General features: G+C 42.8%; 3 non-coding genes across 3 annotated transcripts; all 3 read right to left on the reverse strand.

Moving 5' to 3' along the window:
• Window positions 1–2,435: 2,435 nt before the first annotated feature.
• On the reverse strand, window positions 2,436–2,509 carry Trnaa-cgc. Its single transcript has one exon. It is a non-coding gene; the product is annotated as a tRNA-Ala (tRNA).
• Window positions 2,510–17,196: 14,687 nt separating this feature from the next.
• On the reverse strand, window positions 17,197–17,269 carry Trnaa-agc. The gene has a single exon. It is a non-coding gene; the product is annotated as a tRNA-Ala (tRNA).
• A 3-nt stretch (window positions 17,270–17,272) lies between these two features.
• On the reverse strand, window positions 17,273–17,344 carry Trnaa-ugc. The gene has a single exon. It is a non-coding gene; the product is annotated as a tRNA-Ala (tRNA).
• Between the last annotated feature and the right edge of the window lie 353 nt (window positions 17,345–17,697).

Genomic DNA, 17,697 nt, shown 5'->3' on the forward strand with positions numbered 1-17,697 from the left:
TATGGAAAGATAAAAAAAAAAGGAAAAAATAGACGGAGAGGAGGGAAAGGAGGAAGGAACGGAGGAAAAGGAGGAGGGTTATTGAGGGGCCAGCACCAGTAATCAAGTTTGTGTGGTCATCTTTCCTCCCTCCTCCTCTCCCCCGCTCCCAACACTGCACAAACACCCGCCGCCCTTCCCTTCCCCCATTCCCCTGCCTCCCATCTATGCCCTTCTGCCCTCACCACACACTCAGCCCCTCAATCGCCCCGCCCCATGCCCAATCTTCACCTCCTAACCCACCGTGGGGCAACATATGGGCGGCTTTTAGGGCACAGGAGAGGGGTTGGAGCCTCGCAATTTGCACAGGTAAGAAATAAAGTAAGATGATACCTGGCCACGCAATCTTCACTCCTTACTTGAAAATATAAATGAAATAACGATAATAAAGCAAACAAATTATTACCTAACTAACCTAACCCAATCTAACCAAAGCTAATCGAATCTAGCTTTTTTTTTTTATTCCATTACACAGTGATATGTATAAAAAAATAATACTAAGACGATACAAGTAAACACAATCACGTTAAATCATAATACAAAAACAAAAAAGGACGTAAAAATAACGAAATTTCAATGCTAAATATACTAAATGTTAATGTAATCCTTAATTTTTTTTTTTCCTTTTCACCTTTGAGAATTGTTACATAGAGTCTTCTTCTCTTCTTTACTCTTCATCACTTGGGTAGTTGTGTAGCAATTGGAGGAATGCATCACATACAACCATATACGATAAATAATAAACACTCCTCCAACACTGGGACACAATTTCCACTAGCACACCATAACGTCCCCCGCCCAACCAAGGCAACTTCCCCTCGCGAACATTCCTCACACACAAGATTTTCCCTTAGTAATCCCCCAATGAAAAATATGTCAGATTACGAGTGATGACTTAGATTATGCTGCGTTACGATCCTTTAGGTTATATGAGGTAAGGTAAGATAATATAAGATAAGGTAAGGTTAGGTAAGGTAAGGCAAGATAAGATAAGATAAGATAAGGTATAGGGAAAGGTAAAATAAGGTTAAGTTATGTTAATGAGATTAGTTGTGTTAGGTTAGGTTAGTTATGTAAGAATAGACTATGTGTAAGGTAAGCTATGGAAAGGTTAAGTAAGGTAAAGTGAGGTAAGGTAAGGTGAGGTACAGTAAGGCAAGATAAGGTGAGGTATAAGCTATGGAAAAATAAAGCAAGGTAGGATAAGGTGAAGTAAGATAAAGTAAGATTAGAGTAGGTTTGTTAGACTAGCTGTGTTAGGTTAGCTTAATTAGATTAGAATAAAATATGCGCATGATGAGTTAGGTTCCTTTGTTATACCAGGTCGGAGGAGTTTGTCATGGGAAGAAATGTTTTGGGTGAAATATCCAAGGAGAAATCTTCGTGAGTGAAATATACAAAGCAGCTCCATCCGCCTCATGTGGAAAGACGCAAGGCAGAGAAAGAAAGAGAAAACCAGGTAGCAGGAACCAAGAAGCATAAACGAAGGACTTGAGAACATGGAAAGAAGAAAGATGCATGCATAAAGTAATTCCAGCGGTAACATTTCTTTTCAGTAACAGGATACATGTAAAAACCATCACTATTACCATTAGTACCTAACCTGACATTACCCAACCTAAACTAATGTGATTCAATGAAAACATAACCCAACATTGTAACTTAACCCAATCTCAACTAGGCAAACAACGTAGTGAATTAACATAGCTGAACTTAAACTAGAAACATAATAATCATAACGTAAATCATAAAAACGAAAAAAAGCGGTAGATATCAAAGACTTGGGGTTTAGCAGCGTGTCGAGGTAATGCAGGCTGAAGAGTGTTAGCTGGGAGAGGCACGGCGGGAGAAAGGGCGGGCTGGGAAGGTTGGGGGAGGCCAGGAATACATAATACAGGCTTCCATGGGAGCGGCGAGACATCCTGAGGGCAGCAGAGTGGAATATTCCATGGGCGGCCGAGTCTCCTGAATGCAAGATTAATTGACATGGGAAAAATATCTCGAATGATTCCGATAGATTTTTTCCTTTTTTCCTTCGCTCTCGGTTTTTCTTTTTTTTTTTTCCCAGGTAGCAGCGGCGGTATTAGCCAGGCAGGCAGGTAGGTAGGGAGTGATGGTGTGTGTGTGTGTGTGTGTGTGTGTGTGTGTGTGTGTGTGTGTGTGTGTGTGTGTGTGTGTTTCACTGTTTGATCTGCTGCAGTCTCTGACGAGACAGCCAGACGTTACCCTACGGAACGAGCTCAGAGCTCATTATTTCCGATCTTCGGATAGGCCTGAGACCAGGCACACACCACACACCGGGACAACAAGGTCACAACTCCTCGATTTACATCCCGTACTTACTCACTGCTAGGTGAACAGGGGCTACACGTGAAAGGAGACACACCCAAATATCTCCACCCGGCCGGGAAATCGAACCCCGGTCCTCTGGCTTGCGAAGCCAGCGCTCTAACCACTGAGCTACCGGGTGTGTGTGTGTGTGTGTGTGTGTCTGTGTTTACTACCAGTTTTTTTCGTTATAATTTTGGTTGTTTTAAGTTTTTTTTATCTTCCTCTTCTTGTATTACAATTGTTTTTAAATAACTTCTCGTAATACCTGTTGTTCATTTTATCTATGCAATAATCCTTTTTTTTCCCATGTGTTCATTCATCATTTTTTTGCTTCTCTTTACCTCGTAATAGTCCAAATCCGTCAATATATTCATCAAACTTAAACATGACTATACTTCTCTTCCATGAGATTCAACTCGGCAAAATAATCCTGACAAAAAATACTTAACTGTTAACACGGTTCTTACTGATTTCGTTTCCCTTTGTGATGGACAAAAATAGATTTATAAAAAGCAGAAGAGGAAGAAAAAACAAACGGGACACTAGTAAAGAATATTCAGTTTGAGTCAACGGTAAAAACAAGCACTCCCCCCAATCCCCTCTTCTCTCTCTCTCTCTCTCTCTCTCTCTCTCTCTCTCTCTCTCTCTCTCTCTCTCTCTCTCTCTAATCCTTATGGGTTCAGCGGAGCAGCAGGCGGCGTGAACCGTTCAGAAAGACATATTATTTACATTCATAAGGAACAGGGTCTGTACTCACTCACCCTCCTGTTCCCCCACGACCCCTCACCACCCCTCTCTCTCTCTCTCTCTCTCTCTCTCTCTCTCTCTCTCTCCTTCCCATTTTTACCCACCCTCGCAATTCCCCTTCCTTTCTCAACCCCATGCTGGTTACTCTCCTCTCCTCTCCGTTCCTCCCCTCTCCTCTCTTACTCTCTCTCTCTCTCTCTCTCTCTCTCTCTCTCTCTCTCTCTCTCTCTCTCTCTCTCTCTCTCTCTACTCTACTCTCAACTCCATCACACGATCACTCCCATTCGTCTCCATCCATTCATCTGCATGTCCGCCCGTCCCCTACCCGCCGCCCATGCATCTCGCTTCCCTATACCGGCGGAGGGTCGCCCCTACAGCCCCGGGCGAGGATGGGACGGCGGAGGGCAAGGAATAGGGATGAGCGACGGAGAGACTTGAGGGAAGATGAAAAGATTGTGGAGGTGAGGGAGGGAAAGACGAAAGACGGACGGAGCTTGAGGGCGAGGAGGAGGATAAATAGGGGAAGGAGAAGGTATGGTGGTGGAGCTGAAAGAATGTGAAAGCGAGATAGTTTTGGAGAGGATAATAAGAAAATGTAAACGATGATTAAGTTGTGAAAATGGAAAATATCAAGAGATAAGTAAAGATGAAGAGTAGAAGAAGGAGGAAGAGGATTAGCAAGATTTATAACCAAGACAAATTCCAACAGAGGTAAATTATCCAATGAAGTGATACATAAATCAATGTCAAGATACAGGTAACAAAAATTAGGAAGCACAGTAAGCCAGGTACAACTATACGAATGGAGGAAGAGGATGGCAGGGAGGAAGAAAGAGAGGGAAGAGGAAGAGGGGAGGAGAGGTAAACATAAAACAGGAAGGGCCGGCGAGAGGGAAATTAATTTGAAAGGGTGAAGGAGTCAATCTGAGGGAAGGAAGGAAGGAAGGAAGGAGAAAGGGAGAGGGAAGGAAGAAGAGGGAGAGAGTAGAGGGCCTGTCAAGGAAAGAGAAGTCTGGAAAGGGGAAGTGAAGAGAAGTGAAGCAGGAGAGCAAAAATTTTATTCAATGTACGCAAAGATTTATCAAAACAAAGAGTAACTGGTGAATCTGACCAAAGACATACGATAGCAATAAAGTATAATAACTATATAATAGCAATATAAAAAAAGAACACTGATTTGTGAATAATAGCAGAAAAAACAAAGTGCAACAACAACAATAGCACCGTCAACACCACTACAACCACTACCTACTAAAAACTTAAAACTACTACCACCGTAAGAACACTCCACCTCTTACATTTTTTTTCTATGGCCTAGCACGTATCTATTATGCACCAAAGCCATCCTTCTTCTCATTAACCATCTACTCTGGGCCAGCCTCACCGCTCGGCCCGGCTAAGGATCTCTCAAGGGGGATGAACAGCGAGCGGTCTGAGAGGCCGGGCGGATGATGGGAAGGGGAAAGGGAAAGAGAGAAGGGAAAAGGGAGAACGGGAGAGCAGAGCGAGGGGATACAGTGTGGAGTGGGTGAGAGGAAAGTCTTAACTGTGTAGGGAGCTCAAATATAGTGATGCGTGAGAGAGAGAGAGAGAGAGAGAGAGAGAGAGAGAGAGAGAGAGAGAGAGAGAGAGAAAGGCAGGGTACAGCACACAACACAGTACAGAACAGAGGCAAGGGGAGAAGAGGGCGATGAGTGAGCGAGCGCTGAAAGGAGACACGGGGACAGAAGACCAAGGCGATCAGGATGAAAATGTTTGAGGGGCGAATGACTGCAGGTAACGAGGCGACGAGGTGATGGATGGAAGGGGGAGGCGAGACCTGACACCGCGCGACGTGTGCTGCATGTGATGGCAAGCAGGGGTGGCCGAGGCGAGGCTGGAGGAGGCACGAGACTTTGGAAAAATATATGCCGACACCAAACAGGGTGAAGAACACTCCTTTGATCGAGGCAGGATTCAATAAATCTCCCGAGGGGTGGACGAGAGGTCACCGGACAGGAAGAGGAAAGGCTGAGGTGAGAGGAAATGACGCTGAGAGGAAGGGTGGATCATGACGGGGCAAGGAAAGGAGAAGAAGGAGGAAGAGGGTGATGAGGAGGAGAGATGGAGATGCGATAGAAGAAGAAAAAATAAGGAGGAAGCGGAAAAGCCAGATAAGGAAGGAAACGATGATGAGAAATGAGGGATAATGACAAGTGATTTTACTGATAAAAAAAAAAAGAACGTAAAATATAAACACACACACAAAAAATAGTAATCATTTTCACTTTATCTTTTCTATAGACCGAATTGGAAACTTCTTATCATTCAACTCAAATATAAAACTACTAAATCACGCAAAAAAAAAAAAAAAAAACGAAAGAAAAGAAAATAGAACACGGAAGGCAAGAACACCTGACATCCACATCTGTTTTGCCTAACTAGGATGAAAAGAGCATCGCTAAAATGCGTGAAGGCAGGAGTAAAGTGACACATGTCCTTGTGCCACGTGTCGATCCAGTCAGGTGGAAGGCACGGAGGGGAAGGGTGTGTGTGTGTGTGTGTGTGTGTGTGTGTGTGTGTGTGTGTGTGTGTGTGTGTGTGTGTGTGTGTGTGTGTGTGTGTGTGTGTGTGTGAGAGAGAGAGAGAGAGAGAGAGAGAGAGAGAGAGAGAGAGAGAGAGAGAGAGAGAGAGAGAGAGAGAGAGAGAGAGAGAGAGAGAGAGAGAGAGAGAGATACTTTAACGAAATACAAGCACAAACTAAACAGTCGATATCAATCAAGATACATAAAACTCCAAATTCAGCACACACACACACACACACACACACACACACACACACACACAAACCAAAACACAACGTTCCTTCCCTTAAGACGAGAGGAAGAGAGGACACAAAAGTTACCAGGCTGGATAAACAAATAACGGAGGGAAAAAACAAATGGACAAATTCCTACAAAAGCGAGGAAATAGAAAACAAATAACGGATAAATACAATCAGAAGACCCACAAAAGTCAAACACACACACACACACACACACACACACACACACACACACACACACACACACACACACACTTATATGCAAAAACGAAAGGGAACGAGATGCAAATACGAATGAACAAACTTAGAAAATATCGACCCATTACACAAAAAAGATCCTTTGTTTACATTCCCAATTTGATAAAAGCGATGACGGGAGTGACAAACAAATCCACTAGATTTTCCTGCTCTGACTGAAATGTATCACAGCCATCTGCGTCCCCGGGGAGAGAGAGAGAGAGAGAGAGAGAGAGAGAGAGAGAGAGAGAGAGAGAGAGAGAGAGAGAGAGAGAGAGAGAGAGAGAGAGAGAGAGAGAGAGAGAGAGAGAGAGAGAGAGAGAGAGAGAGAGAGAGAGAGAGAGAGAGAGAGAGAGCGCCAAATACTCACAAATAAATATAAAAAAAAACACATACTGTACAACAACTCACATACAGACAGACAAACAGACAGACAGGCAGTCGAGTAATAAGACGTACAAATACTAATGGAGGATTGAAATAAAAAAATAAAACACACACACACACACACACACACACACACACACAAACATGTAAATCTAGACAGACAAGCCGACAGAAAGGCAGGAATAAAAATAGACAAATATAAATACAAACAAACAAATACACAAAAATACGATGAACAAAGGAGACAGACGGAAGCATTTGACAAGTAAGCCATAAAGAGACGCAGAAAGAGAGCGAGACAAACAAAAAGAGAGACAAAGGGACGAAGTTGCAGCGGGTGGCAGACTCTCTCATATACTAAACACGACCCAGAAAGTTGCGAGTGAGTGCGCGAGACAAATGTGGCAGGTAGAGAGGACGTGAAGAAGAGGACGGAAGAGGGCTACCGAGAAGGGGAAAAATGAAGTTGAAGGGAAAATCGTAGGTTAAAGGAAAGGGATGTATGGGGGTGAGGAAAGATAAAAGAAGATTGAGGAAGGGGGCGGAGGAAGAGGGAGAGGGAGAGGGAGAGGGAGACAGAGGAAGGGTAGGAGAATGAGGAGGGGACAGGAAGAAGGAAGTTAGAGGGAGGGCTATGGGAGTGGGAGACAGAGGTATTCAGGGAGAGATAGCATCGGGAATGAGAGAAATGGTGGATGCGAAAGGAGGGATGTCGCTGAATACAATGCTGGTGATAAGTGAGAGGCGCGTGATGGTCCTCCCGTCTACTATTCATTACGCTGAAGCCCTAACAAAGGAAACTACTCTATTCTTCCCGGTGACAAAAAGTAATAAAAAAAAAAAAAAAACCGCGACGACTCTAACGAAACTGTGACAAGTGAAACTATTCTGCTTTTTACGGTGACATAAAACAAAGGAAAACTTGACTATTCTTCCGGTAAAAAAAAGGGTAATCAATAATGCAGCTATTCTCAATGGTGAAACAGTAATGGCAACAAAAGACAAACAGAAGCAAGTTTCCTTAACCACTTGAGTACCATGAGGCATTTCCATATTCATTCTGCTTACTATTTGGTGATTTTATACAGCTTCAGAAACTTTTGTGGGTGATTAAATTAGTGAAGATTGTCCCCATCAATCTTCTGACTCCTAGAGACACTTCCTAATGTCAAAAAAAAAAAAAATGGTCTAATCATACACAAATCTCAAGGTAAAAATGTATCCCAGTATTAAAGTGGTTAAAGATAACATGAAGTACAAAGGGACACAGACACTCGTTAAAAAAAAAAAAACAAGTAACAAACAGTAACTATAATCGTGACCAGAAAGTAACACAAGTAAAAAATGATTTCAACTACAATTACTGTGACGAAAATGTCTTCTAACAAAGCCAAACTACCATTTACGAGAGAGAGAGAGAGAGAGAGAGAGAGAGAGAGAGAGAGAGAGAGAGAGAGAGAGAGAGAGAGAGAGAGAGAGAGAGAGAGAGAGAGACGAGGGGAAAAACAGCCCAAGCCCCTGCCATCTCTCTCCTGATGCGGAAGATTATGATAAAAACGAAGCGAATCATAATTATCTTACGGAAGAAAGACTGAAATTTTAATGACGGAGAGAGAGAGAGAGAGAGAGAGAGAGAGAGAGAGAGAGAGAGAGAGAGAGAGAGAGAGAGAGAGAGAGAGAGAGAGAGAGAGAGAGAGAGAGAGAGAGAGATGAGAGAGTAGAGAAAAAAAAGAGGGAAAAGATAGAAGCCGGTATGTAAGGAAAAAGTTAAAAAAAAAAAGAGAGAGAAGTTTTGAGGGAAGGAAAGAGTGAAGGAAAGACTGAGCGAAAAAATAGAAAAAAAAACGGAGAACGAAGAGAGGAAAGAACATCTGGTGAGGAGGTAAAATATGCCCTAAGGATACGAAAGAGAGAGTAAAGAGACGCCGAAGGAGAGGGAAATATAAAGCCTCTAAAGGAAAAGGTGTGAGGTGAGAGAGAGAGAGAGAGAGAGAGAGAGAGAGAGAGAGACACACACACACACACACACACACACACACACACACACACACACACACACACACACACACACACACACACACACACACACACACACCTGTTGATTTCATGAAGAGTAGTTACAGGCACTCAGTAGGCTAGTTCCCGTGCATGGCTAGTAATATACAGCAGTGATTAACAAAAAAAACAATGGACAGCTTAGATATAATCACTTCAAACCACACACACGCTACGGGAAGTGGAATGCTCTGTGTATTTCTCGTTTTCTCTCTTCTATTTCTTTCCCTGTCTAGCATAACGTCACGTCGCCTCCTGTGCTCGCTGTCCGCGTCCAATGAGGCTTAATGACGCAGAACCTCCATTGGATTCTACTCGGATAAGCCCGCCTCGCTGCGCTGCTTCTTGAAATAATGCGGTGAAAATGGAAGAAAGAAATCAATAGTATGAAAAAGGAAAAGAATGCAATATGTAATGGCCACACGAATGGAGAGAGAGAGAGAGAGAGAGAGAGAGAGAGAGAGAGAGAGAGAGAGAGAGAGAGAGAGAGAGAGAGAGAGAGAGAGAGAGAGAGAGAGAGAGAGAGAGAGAGACTATATAAAAAAACATATATTCACCTACTCACATGAAAAAATAACAATAAATACAAAAAAAAAAAAAGAGAAACCATCCACGTGGTACATTTTTCTCTCAATTATCACGATGCCATTCTTTTTTCTTCTTTTCACCTTTTTGTTCCCGTATGAGCCTGTACCCGCGTGGTGGCCGTGTCTGTGTTCCATTCAGCTGGCCATAAAGCCGCGGAGGGGGTGTCACGCATACAATTAGCTCATAAAACCAGGGGGAAAAAGTGGAGGAACTGGTGAAAATCCGGTTGATGGAGAGTGTCATATTGCGGAGGCCAATGCGGAGGAGGAGAAGGAGGAGGAGAAGGAGGAGGAGGAGGAGGAGGAAGAAAAGATGATGAGTAAGATGAGAACAGTAATGAAAGACAGAAACGAAGGATGACAGTAACAGACAAGATCGAGAGAGAGAGAGAGAGAGAGAGAGAGAGAGAGAGAGAGAGAGAGAGAGAGAGAGAGAGAGAGAGAGAGAGAGAGAGAGAGAGAGAGAAATAACACCATTTCTATCTTTATTATATAATTCAAACCTGTCTCTCTCTTCTCGCTCTTCTCTGCACCTCCATAGTTTCTTACCCATCCCTTTCATTTTCAAACCAGCAATCCAGAAGCCTTCCTGAACGCCCCTATTTTCGCTCAGTGGTTCCCTCAGGTCCTAACATTTCATCCCTTGCTCGGCCGCGTCTACCGAATGTCGAGTGAATGCCTTACGTTTCACCTTTCCCTTCCCTCTGCCACCGCCGCCGCTAACGCCCCCTTCTCCTTCGGATCAATTTGCCGAGGGATATTCCGGTAGAGTAACTTTCCAGGAAATAGTACACGGGGCGAGACACACGAGAAGCGAGAGCTTGATGAAAACCACGGGAGTTTCAACGCTGGTGTTCTATCATCAACTAGTGTGGTGGCAGAGCAACGTGTCTAATTAGAGAGAGATAATCAGGTGAGGCGGATGTACGTACAAGTTTTACTCAAGTGCGAAGTTCCTGATGGGTAGTTAAAGTTATGATATGCGTCAGGCGGAAGCTGTTTTCCCGACGCGGTGTGCTGTGGGGAGTGAAGAGGGGAGGATGAAGGGAGAGAGAGAGAAGAGAGGAGGGTGAGATGTATTATGAGGGGAACGAGGAAGAGAGGGAGGAAAGTGAAGGGGATGAGGAAGGGAAAAGGAAAAACCAGGAGGGGAAGAAATATGAGAAGAGAAGTAGAAGGAAGAGAGGAAACATATACTAAGAAAAAGGAAGGGAAGAAGAAAAAAAGTAGGAAAAGGAGGGAATAACAAAGATATGCAATATGATAGGAAAGATGGAACGGACTGAGACAGAAAGAAACGAAGTTAGGAGTAAAAAAAATCGAGGAAGGAGGAAGAAAAAGAAAGAAAGAGAAATGAGGAAGATGGAGGAGAAATGAGGAGAAGGAGGAGGAGGAGAAGGAAGGAGAAGAAAGAAAAAAGAGGAGGAGGAGGAGGAGGAGGAGGAGGAGGAGGAGGAGGAGGAGGAGGAGGAGCATACACCCTCAACACCCACAAGTGACGAGGGCGGATACGACTCACCACATCCGCCTCCTCACTGGTCTGCTTTTGTCTGGTGTTTCGTCTCCGTTCCCAGGGTCATTTCCACCTCATACAAGCTGCATGTGTTGGCTTATCATCACGCGCGGGCTGGGCTGAGTATGAGGGGGCCCTGTGACGCACGCTATGTTTTTGTATTAACTCGCTTACGCCAATGAAGAATGACGCACAAACTCACACATATACACGCCAAGGTTGCTTCATCATCATCTTTCTTTTCCTAATCTACTTATTCGTTGTAGTTGTTTGTTTTTTCCTTCTTTTCTTTATCATCTATCTCGTTGACAAAGCTTTTTTTTATTTTTATCAAGTTGTTAACGCTAATCATTTCATATTATTGTCTACATATATCTATTTATCATCCACTGCACCATCTCTTCCGCTTCCGTCATTTCCTCTTCCCCATCTTTATCTTTGCGCCGCCTCCTCCTCCTCCTCCTCCTCCTCCTCCTCCTCCTCCTCCTCCTCCTCCTCCTCCTCCTCCTCCTCTTCTTCCTTCATACTGCTCCACTTTTACACCTCTTCCTCATCCTCATCCTCCTTTTCTACCATCACCAGTATTTTTTTTTTCCTCCACCTAATTCCATTTATATCTCTCCCTCTTTCAGTCACTTCCTCCCCTTCCACCTGCCCAGCACCTGTTTCTCCTCCACACTAATCAGCTTTTACACACCCACTCCACTTACTCCTCCTCCACCAGCTAACCTGTCCCTTTCCCACTTCACTCCATTTATCCTTTCCTTCCTTTTTTTCCCTCTCCGTGTCTACTTTACTCAGCCCCCTTCCTCTATCTCTCCAACTATCACCCCCACCCACCCCCTACTCTCCTCTTTCCTCTCTGTGGCGCTCACCCCTTCCTCCTCCAGCCCCGCCAGACAGTCTCACCCTCATCACCGCCTCATTACCTCCCTCCCCTTACCGCCCTCCCTTAACAATCGACTTTCGGCACATTTGGGAAATAAGGAGATAGGGGACATAGACTAGGGGAACGAGAGAGAGAGAGAGAGAGAGAGAGAGAGAGAGAGAGAGAGAGAGAGAGAGAGAGAGAGAGAGAGAGAGAGAGAGAGAGAGAGAGAGAGAGAGAGAGAGAGAGAGAGAGAGAGAGAGAGAGAAAAGTTACTGAAATAGAAGCCTTCCCTTATCCTCTTTCTCATTCATCTTCACTCTAAAAGAAAAAAAAAACTTAAATTTTCTTTGGCGTAGCAGTCATCAGCATCTGGAGGCTTGTCGTGTCGCCTCAAAGGAGTTGTTTGAGGCGCCGCGTTCACTGCTGGGTTGCTGGGAGACTGAGTGACGACAGGGGATGAGAGGGGACGTTGCTCTCTGGTGGTTTCAGAAGAGGGGTAGTGACAGCAGGAGCAGGAGCAGGGATGTCAGGGTGAGTTTGTTTGTTGTAAGGTGTGTTTCCTTCGGTTGGATTAAATTAGGATTGTTTAACCTCTTCACTACCGGAACACATTTTTACCTTGAGATTTGTGCACGATTAGACTATTTTATTGATATTAGTAAGGCTATACAGATGTAAGAAGATTAACAGCCAGTCTTCACTATTTTTATCTCCACATCAATTCCTGGAGTTGTATGAAATCACCAAACAATAAGTAGACTGAATATAGAAACGTGTCATAGCACTGAAGAGGTTAAATTAGGTTACATAAGTTTTAAGCAGAATTATGAAGAACTTGGTTATAATAGTTCACAAAAGGTTATTAAATTCTAAAGTTAGATCAAGCTATACGACGTTAGGTAAAGTTACATTAGCTTTAATTTTAGGTTATTTCAAGTCAGGTTAGGTTAGGTTATCATAGCTTTGAATTTAGGTTAAGTTTGGGCTTATATTGGTTTAAGTTAGAAAAGTGAAGTTCTTTACTCGGTTAGGAGGTGCGAAATAAAGACTCGTTACATCGGTTTTGGTTCGATGAATGCATAACTGAAGTGTGGAGATAGAGTGGCAAGTATCGCTAGAGTGTGAGGTTAAGGTTAGTGACGCGACATGCGGAATAAGCAATGTAATGAGGTGGTGAAAGGTGTGTGTGTGTGTGTGTGTGTGTGTGTGTGTGTGTGTGTGTGTGTGTGTGTGTGTGTGTGTGTGTGTGTGTGTGTGTGTGTGTGTGTGTGTGTGTGTGTGTGTGTGTGTGTGTGAGTAGGTGAATGAAATGACCAGAATAATGACAGGTAATAAAAAAGTAATAAAAAAGTGTGAGGTGAGTGAGAGGAGGTGAAGTAAATGACAAGACGCGAGGTGAATGGCAAGGAGGAGGGTGAAGGGTGGCAGTGTGAAGGTCAGGTGGCGAGGTAAGTGAGGTGTGTGCGGCGGGGGAGATGAAAGGAGGTGTAATGGTGGATGCAGCGAGAAGAGCAATATGAGGGCATGTGAAGGCCGCTCAATGGCACTGAGGAGACTCAAAGACCTGGTGATGAATGTTACAAATTGTGGGCGCAAGGTACAGCGGGCAACGGAAAATTAAGGTTACTTGATACGCTACTGAAAAGACTCTGAATCTCCGGGTTGTCGTGTATGCGTGAGTTGCGTTATCTGAAAGATGTGGAGTCGACGTACTTGTTGTAAACACCGACAACCAGGTCATCAATAAAGGAAGACCAGATGCTGAATACGACGCGCCATCTCCTACAACTAAATATAAATCCAGTAACATTTCCAGTTAATTAGATTACATGAAGCCACAAGTTCTAAAATGTGAGTTGCCTAACCTGAATATATATTACTTCGAAGACTTATGAAAGGTGGAAAGTCTTAATGTATAAGCAGCATCACTACATAGTAATTTTCACTTTAGAATAAGATGTCAAGAAAATGTTTCATCTTGAAAAAAATATATATATATATATACTGTAGGCCTATAGGTACTGTTGTTCAGCTCCATATGAAAAGTCTCCCTTTAGTGAATGAAAAATACATACATAATTAAAGTGGATAACCAGTCTCGGCGAGTTAGATGAGTGTCAAGTTGTTTACTGCACGTGGTGGGAAGTGACTCACGGTCTTGCTGCGTCACTTTGCCACCTGGCATTCAAAGTTTAGTCCTTACAAAGCATATGAGGAGTGGTGTGGCTCCTGGCGCTGCTACCAAATGTCCTCTATACACTATCAAGACATTATTTGAAATTTGATTTACACAGCCTTGAGACGAACAATTAGTCAAACATGAAGCGACACAAACATACATTATACTCACGCCACAACTCTTGATATTTAACTTCTAACTGATAAAACCGAGGTAATTACGAACAGTTCCTCCTAAGAGACGAGTGCATTCAGCGTCGAGACATTCAGTATTCAAAAAAATCTAATTATCAAGAAAATACTAATTCGACCTTAGTGCACACACACACTCACACACACACACACACACACACACACACACACACACACACACACACACACACACACACACACACACACACACACACACACACTCGGCAAGCCACTCAGCCTCCAGGGCGGAGTGCAGCGGGCGCAGCGGCCAGCGAAAATTACAGTTATGGCGAAAGTTTGGCAGACAGTTGCCACAAGTTTCAAGGATCAACAAAAACAGTTGGCGGGACAATATTTCTCGCCCCCACTGAAGAGTTTGGTGGCATTTGGCAGCTCCTCCTCCCAGGCTGGAGCAATTTATCTAATTTGTAGTACGAACAAAGGCGCTCTTTCTTATAAACGTTGTGTGTGTGTGTGTGTGTGTGTGTGTGTGTGTGTGTGTGTGTGTGTGTGTGTGTGTGTGTGTGTGTGTGTGTGTGTGTGTGTACTCTTACCCGTCTTAATTTCTATTGGTTAAATTGTTTCATATATATATATATATATATATATATATATATATATATATATATATATATATATATATATATATATATATATATATATACTTGTTAAGCACTCATAATCTTCCTAAATACACACTTATATATGTTAAACCCACAGCCTCCCACACATCCATCTCTTAAGTTCGCATCACCTACACTTGAACACGCTGAACCTGTATCACTTATGCTCCCAACACGGTCATCAGCAGCAAGTAAGTATATGCAGCAGCAGCATAAATAGCGGGGGTAAGAGGCAGGCAGATGTGGGGGAGGCAGGGAAGGAGTGAGGCAGACCTATGAATACCTGAATACCTACTCATTTACTCACGTACCTACCTTTCTAAACATCCACCGCATCTCAGCATTCATAAAGCAACTTGAGCATCACACACACACTCTACTCATTCTAACTTCTCTACTTATGAAAATCGCCTCTAAGTTACTCGCCGCGCCGCCAAGTCACGAGCTTTCACAGAATGGTCTAACAGAGATGACGTATATGCTTCATAACACCACATTCCGGGCATTAGTGAGCCACGAACATAGTGACTCGCTCGTTGTATTATCTGATTATATTTGTGGCATAATGTGATACGTGCATTTATTGGATTTAAGGTGATTATTATTGCACCATTTTTTCGTTATCATTTATTGCTATTTTTTTGTTCTACAATTAAAAATTTTACTTGTATTATCATAAATGATTACTGGTCTTTTACTTCATTTTTGTATCTTTCTTTGCTTCTCTCTCTCACAATTCTTACTGGCACTACATATTTTCCAGGGCAGCAAATCGTCGATAATACAATGAGCACACGGAATGAGAGGAACAAGTTATGCTGCGGACCGTTCACTTCAATACGTCTTACTTAGCCATTGACCGGTTCTCGCAGATATAGCAGCCTTTGTGTGGCGGTGAGAGCCAGCCATTCTGTGACGATCGGTGTGTGTGTGTGTGTGTGTGTGTGTGTGTGTGTGTGTGTGTGTGTGTGTGTGTGTGTGTGTGTGTGTGTGTGTGTGTGTGTGTGTGTGTGTTTGTGTGTGTGTGTGTGTATCAGCTTATCTTTTTTTCTGTTCGTCTGTTTGTTTTTCTTTTTGTTAGTCTGTTTTCATGTCAGTCAGTGTGCATGTCTATCTATTTGTGTCAGCATTGCCTTCAATCTCATTTATTCATCCTCTTATCTGTCCATGTGTGTGTTTATCTACCTAGTATTCTACTTGTCTGTTTGTGTATCATTGTCTTCCTGTTTCGAATGGGCCTTTACCTGTGTGCGTGTGGCTATCTATCTGTCCTTATCTATCTGTACGTGTATGCCTGTATCTATCCTTTTACCTTATCCGCATTTGTCTGTCTGTCTGTCCAGCCGTCTACATGCCAGGCCGCCTTCCCTCACTAGCAACGAAGCGCACGGAGAGCCACGCATACACAATATTCGAGTAATGGACGACAGAGCGATAACCATAAATCACTTGACGTGTAAAAACAGCCCATCGTCTTGCACCTGAGCCACGCGCCTCCCTAAACTAGCCATGCCATTACCATACTCACTAGTAAGGAATAACAATGGGTCCGGCGCCTCGTGTTTGGGGGCACCATCACCAACAACTCACATCACGAGCGTTGCGGCATGAGCAAACTGCCGAGGCCCAAGCTGCTCTCCCTGCGGGGCTTAGATGTAAAATTTCATGGAAGTTAATATCCCTCAAGGAGATTCCTCTATGGGACTTTGGCGAAATACAATTCTCCTTTTAACAAATCCCCGTAACTGAGTACTAAGTAATTTATCATAGGATATATGTATAGACCAGAGTGGAATGTTCATGGGGAAATTCACCACGAGAAAATTAACATTATGTATTAATAATTTTTTTTGTTTGTTTGGGAGACATCCACCCAAAACCAGGATCCGAAACTCCTTATCTCCTTATATCTCAAAGAGTTATATACATTCCTCTTCTGCTTCTTGGGTTATTGTTTTATTTTAAAAAAATTATATATATATATATATATATATATATATATATATATATATATATATATATATATATATATATATATATATATATATAAGAAGACAGAAATCAGCTCGATGTATTTATCTCTCCTCACTCGGTACAAAAAGTCAATCCCTTAATAGGGGAATATGTGTCACATTATCGCTCCGCATGTCCAAAAGGCCAAAAGAGAAGTGAGTTGGTGGACAGGGTTGGTGTAGGTCGCAATAACAACTTGATTATGTGGCGAAGACACAAAGCAGTGAGGACTTGGTAGCTGGAAATCCCTCCTCTAGGAAAGCACGATATTCTGAGTCAGATTATTAATTCTTTACTAGTTTCTTAATATGTCATTGTGTTTCCTCTTTTACACAGTTGGATTCTATTAAATATATGTAAACATACACTCATATTGTATCTTACTTTATCTTTCAATTCAAGGAATGTGAGGCTGATACCGCAAGCGTTTATTTTTAAACGTCTTCTCAGTCCCACAATTGATGTCTTCTGAGAGATCTGAATCCTGTTACCGTTAAGCATTGAAACTCTACGGTGGCAAAATTCAGTGTATCAAAGTGCAGTTTGATTAGATGAATTATCATCAATTATTATTATTATTTTTTTTTTTTTTTTTTTTTTAGGTGTCAAAAGGTAAACTTTGGAGATGCGGGGTATCGATCCCCGTACCTCTCACATGCTAAGCGAGCGCTCTACCATTTGAGCTACATCCCCTGGTGGAGGTGCCGGGGATCGAACCCGGGGCCTTTCACATGCAAAGCGAACGCTCTACCACTGAGCTACACCCCCATGACATATTAGAGATTTCATTTTACTTAAATCAATCACGCTCTTTGTAGCTACATTTCAGTTGTTGGAATGTAAAGCTACGCTGTACAATATAAAACTCATGTTAATAAATTGTCCCTCCAAACAAGCTCCAGGGAGTAAGTAGTGTTTTTTTTTTTTTTCATATTCAAGTCTGTTCAACACTTTTATGTGCTACACCCACGTAAAAGTTAGCAAGGTTTACAGCCACTTGTAAAATTGTAGCAAACGCGGAAAAAAAATATTCACAACTTATTTATTTTAGAAATACATATTTTTATACTGTGATTCGTAACTCTCTCTCTCTCTCTCTCTCTCTCTCTCTCTCTCTCTCT

Source organism: Portunus trituberculatus, chromosome 44, assembly GCF_017591435.1.
Source record: "Portunus trituberculatus isolate SZX2019 chromosome 44, ASM1759143v1, whole genome shotgun sequence".
NCBI lineage: Eukaryota > Metazoa > Arthropoda > Malacostraca > Decapoda > Portunidae > Portunus > Portunus trituberculatus.